The following is a 6,000-nucleotide window of genomic DNA, read 5'->3' as shown; positions in this document are numbered from 1 at the left end:
GTGGGTCGCGCGAACGACCCATTCCGAAGCTCCCGTGATCAGTCACAGGAGCTGAAGAACGGGGGGAGGTGTGTGTAAACACACCTTCCCCGTTCTTCACTGTGACACTGATCGTCTGTTCCCTGATGTAGGGAACGACTGAGTGATGTCACGCCTACAGACACATCCCCCTACAGTAAGAATCACTCCCTTAGGGCACACTTAACCCCTTAGCTCCACCTAGTGGTTAACCACTTCATTGCCATTGTAATTTTCACAGTAATCGGTGCATTTTTATAGCAAACTTCGCTGTGAGAATGACAATGGTCCCAAAAATGTGTCATAAGTGTCCGTCATAATGTCAGCCACAAAAAAAAAAAACGCTGATCGCTGCCATTAATAGTAAAAAAAATATATAATACAAATGCCATAAAACTATCCCCTATTATGTAAACGCTATACATTTTTCCCAAGCCAATTGATAAACGCTTATTGCGTTGTTGTTGTTTTTTTTTTTTTTTTAATAAAAATAGGTAGAATATGTATCGGCCTAAACTGAGGAAAAAAATGTTTTTTTTATATCTTCTTTTTTTTTTTTTTTTTTTTGGGGGGGGGGGGGGGTATTTATTATAGCAAAAAGTAAAAAATATTGAATATTTTTTTGCTTTATTTATGTTTTATAGCGCAAAAAATAAAAACTGCATAGGTAATCGAATACCACCAAAAGAAAGCTCTATTTGTTGGAAAATAAGGACGCCAATTTTGTTTGGGAGCCACGTCGCACGACCGTGCAATTGGCGAAGCGACAATGCCGAATTGTAAAAAGGAGCAAGATCCTTAACCTGCATAATGGTCCGGGTCTTAAGTGGTTAATAACCATATTCTATTCCAGCCCAGAGCAGGAGGTTGCGGGCCACATCAAAGGGCTTTGCGGGCCACTGGTTGGGCACCCCTGTCCTAAAGGGTCTTGTTTTTACACTTTTTTGCCAAGATGTTCATAAATGTGTCTTGGGCCTCTTTCACAATAACAGACTGATCAGGTCCACCTGTCGGGTCGCTCTTGCTCCCGCTCACACACACTCGCTCATATCCGGGCCGCTAAAAACAGACGACTGGGGATCGGATAACCGCCCCATAGAAAAGAGCGACTGTGTCCATGTCTGATCTGACATTTTCCTATTGCTGAATTGCCATGCCTTATTCTGCATGCTATCCCTATATGGAGTCAGCCATCTTGCTAGAGGTAGGTCTTTTGTCAGAGCCTCTACGCAAGGGGAACATCATAGCAACACTGGGGACAATCGCTAAAGCAGGCCATAGATTATGCAATTTTCTTTCTATCCACCACAGGTGGAAAGACCTGCTCGATTCCCCTATTAACAGTATTAATAGGGGAAATCCCTTCTGCAGCACTCGTGTATGCCTGGTGGGCAGCCTTACCTGCTGGCAGCACACAATAAGTGATGCTTACTGTGGCTGGCGACACCTATCGTTCGGGGGGAAAAATCCAACAAGTTGGTAGTACAAGTATAAAACCAGGATGCCCGTGTGTGGATCGGAATTCAGCTGGTTCCTGCTAAATATACTAAATTTCGATCCGTTTAATGGCTGGCTTGATATTCAGCAGTGTCTTTGCTCTTACACTACAGATATACAGCTATGAGGCTGTAGAGACAGGACTGCTGTGGCACACTTGCATACATGGCCGTGCACTGCTATTTTTCTTCAGGAGCAGTATTAGAAAAAATACATTTTTCAATGTACTGTTTAGGCGCACTAACACATCTAAATATTTAACACCAAATCTTTTTAACTTTTTAAATTTAGTTCAGCTTTCGGTGGAACCAGTAAGCCCCACTACTAAGCCACTGTTAAACAGAAAAGTATAGAAGCAAAGCACCCAATTATCTTTGCCATAATCTAAAACATAGCTGCGATCATTTGGCTCCCTGGTTGGGATTACTATGACAAATAGTTTTTTTTTTTTTTTTTTTAAATCCTATCCCTTCAGACAATAGATTTGTAAATGTCTTGGTCCACTTGCCACATAGTATTTTTAATTTTTTATATATATTTTATATATATATATATATATATATATATATATATATATATATATATATATATATATATATATATATATAATCCCTATCTTGCCTAATAGGTAGTGGAAATATCTTGTAAACGTGCACCGTTTAGGAGATATTTGCTGTACACCGTGCCGATGTCATCTGCGCAATGCGGTGTGAAGAAACGGGGCCCCCCCGTGCTGTTTCCTTACTCGCAAATGCAGTGACTGATGGCTCCTGCGCGCAGTGACGTCACATGGCGGGAACAGTGCCTTGCTTTGTTTGCAGGCAAGTGCCACATAATCGGCTAGTATGCAATGCATACTAGCCAATTGTGCTTTTACTTTGCAGGGGAATAGAAAGTAAAACCCCATCAGGGTTTAATTCCTCTCTAAGTAAAGAATGAATCGCCCTAATAATCTAGGCATTATAGTACATTTTTGTAGAAAGCAAGTGTGCTGTGTTTTTGTGTGAATGTTAACTTTTGTGGTAATATTTAAAGATCTTGTTGACTACACAAAGCATAATAGACTTAAAACAGTGGGCATTAATGTTTTTAACCGGTTTCCGACAAATAAAGGTCGACAGAATGGCACGGCTGCGCAAATAGGCGTACAGGCATGTCCCCTTTAATTTGCGAGCCGCTGGAAGCGCGCTCGCGACCCTGTTGTGAGCTCTGTGACCGTGCCCATGGGACACGCGGACCTGATCGCAGCTGGTGTCCCGCGATCAGGTCACAGAGCTGAAGAATAGGGAGATGTTAGTGTAAACACAACATCTCCCTGTTCTGCCTAGGTGATACTGTCACTGATCGTGTTCCCTGTCATCGGCCACGCCCCCTAACGGTTACAAACAATTCCTAGGACACACTTCACCCCCTCACACTTAACCCCTTCAACCCTTAACCTAATTTTTACAGTAATCCGTGCATTTTTATAGCACTGATCGCTGTAAAAATGACAATAGTCCCAAAATGGTGTCAAGTGTCTGTGTCCGCCATAATGTCGCAATCACGATAAAAATCGATGATTGCCACCATTACTAGTAAAAAAATAAATAAAATATTAATAAAAATGCCATAAAACTATCCCCTATTTTGTAGACCCTATAACTTTTGTGCAAACCAATCAAACGCTTATTGCGATTTTTTTTGTAAAAAAAATGTAGAAGAATACCTATCAGCCTAAACTGTTTTTATATATATTTTTTGGGGTTATTTTTTATAGCAAAAAGTGAAATATTGATTTTTTTATTTTTTTTTATTTGTTCAAAAAAGTTACTTTAGCTCAACTGATAGACCAGAATTTAAGGAAGATGTGTGTGTGTGTGTGTGTGTGTGTGTGTATGTATATATGTGTGTGTGTGTGTGTGTGTGTGTATGTATGTATGTATGTATGTATATATATATGTATGTGTGTATATATGTATATATATATATATATATATATATATATATATATATATATATATATATATATATATATATATAATATATATATATAATTTTTTTTTTAGCCAACTCAAGCCTTTTTTTAATGGAATATCACTTTATCTCCACCTGAAAGGTCTCTGATTTACTCCTTGCCTCATAGGGCCTCTGGTGTGTAATATTCAGTACACAATATAGTCACAAAACACCATGATAAAGTAATCTAATTTGAAATGATTCCTTTGAGATTTTAGCCAATTAAATTTAAAATGAAACCTTTAAATAAAGCCCTGCATGTGTTCAGTGTTGGTGAACTGAAAATTGTATATAGATATATATAATATAGATCTAGATCTATCATTGTGTTAGACCAACTCTGCTGAAAATCTGGCTTTGCATAAGCTACCATTGATGGTGAAGGCTGGCTAAAATTTGAGATTGTACAAAAGCTGTGTCTGTGTAGTTCTTCTATAACCTCATCTGTTGTGGCTCCCGCCCGGATGTTCATATCGGTCCGCTTTTGCCATTGATATGTATGGCCAAATCCAATGCTAGTCAGCCTGCCATAGACCAGATCAAAATTCAGTCAGTTCAGGAACCAGACACATTTCAATGCATCTATGGGACAGGCTGGTTGCACTGAAGTTAATCAATTGATCGACTTCAGTATAACTAACCGGTGGTTGTTGGTGTTTATTTTTTTGGATGATAATGCTATAGCTGCCAGCAATGATCATTGTATTCTGACAGTGGGAACCTCCCGCTGTCAGAATACAATAGTGCTATGGGAGGGATTCCTCCACTAACGCTGTTGGGGAAATCCAAGTAATTTTCTGAAAAATAAACCAATGTGTAAGTCAAGGCTGCACACCCCGTGGCGGAATCATTCCATTTTGCAATCAAGGAAAGAAAACTGTATAATGTATGGCCAGCCTAAGATGTTATGTGGACCAGTATTTTTTAGCATTCCATTTCCATTCTGTTTTCTTTAAACCTGGCTACATACGTTATATTTTGTACAATCCTTTTTTTAATCTATTGTGTAATGTGATGACCTGTATGGCTTTATTTAATTCATAGTTGACAATGTATAGTGGTTTTTTTTGGTCTTTTTTAAAAAGTTGATTTTTTTTCCCATTAAATGTGAAATCTTGCATATTTCATGTTTTCTTTCCAGCCAATGAGTGAATCTGTCCTCTTTCTGATGTTTACCATGGTAACCTTAGTTACATTGTAGGAAAAACCTGTTTACGATGCTGGTTATCCTGCACTTAAATGCAGATGAATGAGGCAGTGGGGTTGATTAACTTAAAGCCAATGGACTAATAGACTGTTCTCTCTGAAAGGGAAGTTGCACTTTGTGAAGGTGTTTTCCACAGAGCTTCATGAATAGGGTAAAGCTCTGCTCTCTCCCTCTCCTTCCCCAGTGGCTTAATTCTTCTCCCGATCTGCTCCATATGGCGTTTCAATGAGACAAATGGTCATAATGTGGGAAGCTCCTGCCATGCTTTTAGAATGCTCTGCAAAAAAGGATCGTGAGTGATGTTTTTATTAAATAATTGTTTGCAAAATACAGATTTAATATGAATTGTAGTAATCAGTTTGGAAAATGTGCATGCATCTTTGAATGTAATCTTAAATTTAAAGAGGAAGTAAACCCACTAGAAAAAAAAGCACCACCTGCAAGACAAAGGAATAATATTATGCAATACTCACCTCAGATCAAAGCCCCCGCAGCCACCCTCGTTCACCGCGGCTGTTACTTCCGGATATCATGGCTTGCTAAAGTGCGCCTGCATTCGCTCGTAGACATCGGCGCCCGGGATTTTTGTAAATATCTCCTAAACCGCGTAGGCCCTTTCTACAGCACATCGCTCCAGTGACTGATGGGCAGCAGCTCTCTACTCGGGGAGCTGAGAGAACCGAGCCATCGGCGATGTTCAAAGGCTCTGTTCTCAGTGCAGAGGCATTGGGAGATAGATGCAGCATCGGTCCGATGCTGCATCCACCTAGGTACGTATGATGGGCAAAAAAAAACAAATCTACTTCTTTTAAAATTGTAATAGAACCAAATATTTACTTTCCTTTAAGTGGGTGGATTGTTGAAACTATCATTTTGAACAGATCTACACTTTATCTATATTTCTAATTTATATTGTTTTCAACCGATTTTGTTGGATTGAATCAAAGATAAAATTCATCAGATTTCACTTTCAAGTCAATCGTGTTAGGGCCTATACACACTATTAGATTTTCTGCAGATTTTTGTCTTCACATTTATCCAAACCATATAATATGAGGTCAAACCTTAATGCCGCGTACACATGATCATTTTTCGGCATGAAAAAAAAAAACGTAGTTTTTCAGCATGTTCAAAAAACTAAGTTTTTCCAACTTCATCATTAAAAACAACGTTGCCCACACACCATCGTTTTAAAAAAAATGATGAACAAAGCGCAACACGTACGACGGCACTCTAAAGGGGAAGTTCTATTCGCCTTTGGGCTGCTTTAGCTGATTCCG

The sequence above is a fragment of the Rana temporaria genome, chromosome 8 (genome assembly GCF_905171775.1).
Source record: "Rana temporaria chromosome 8, aRanTem1.1, whole genome shotgun sequence".
NCBI classification, from domain to species: Eukaryota; Metazoa; Chordata; class Amphibia; order Anura; family Ranidae; genus Rana; species Rana temporaria.
The sequence above is the reverse complement of the archived record's forward strand: the minus strand, read 5'-3'. Positions refer to the sequence as shown.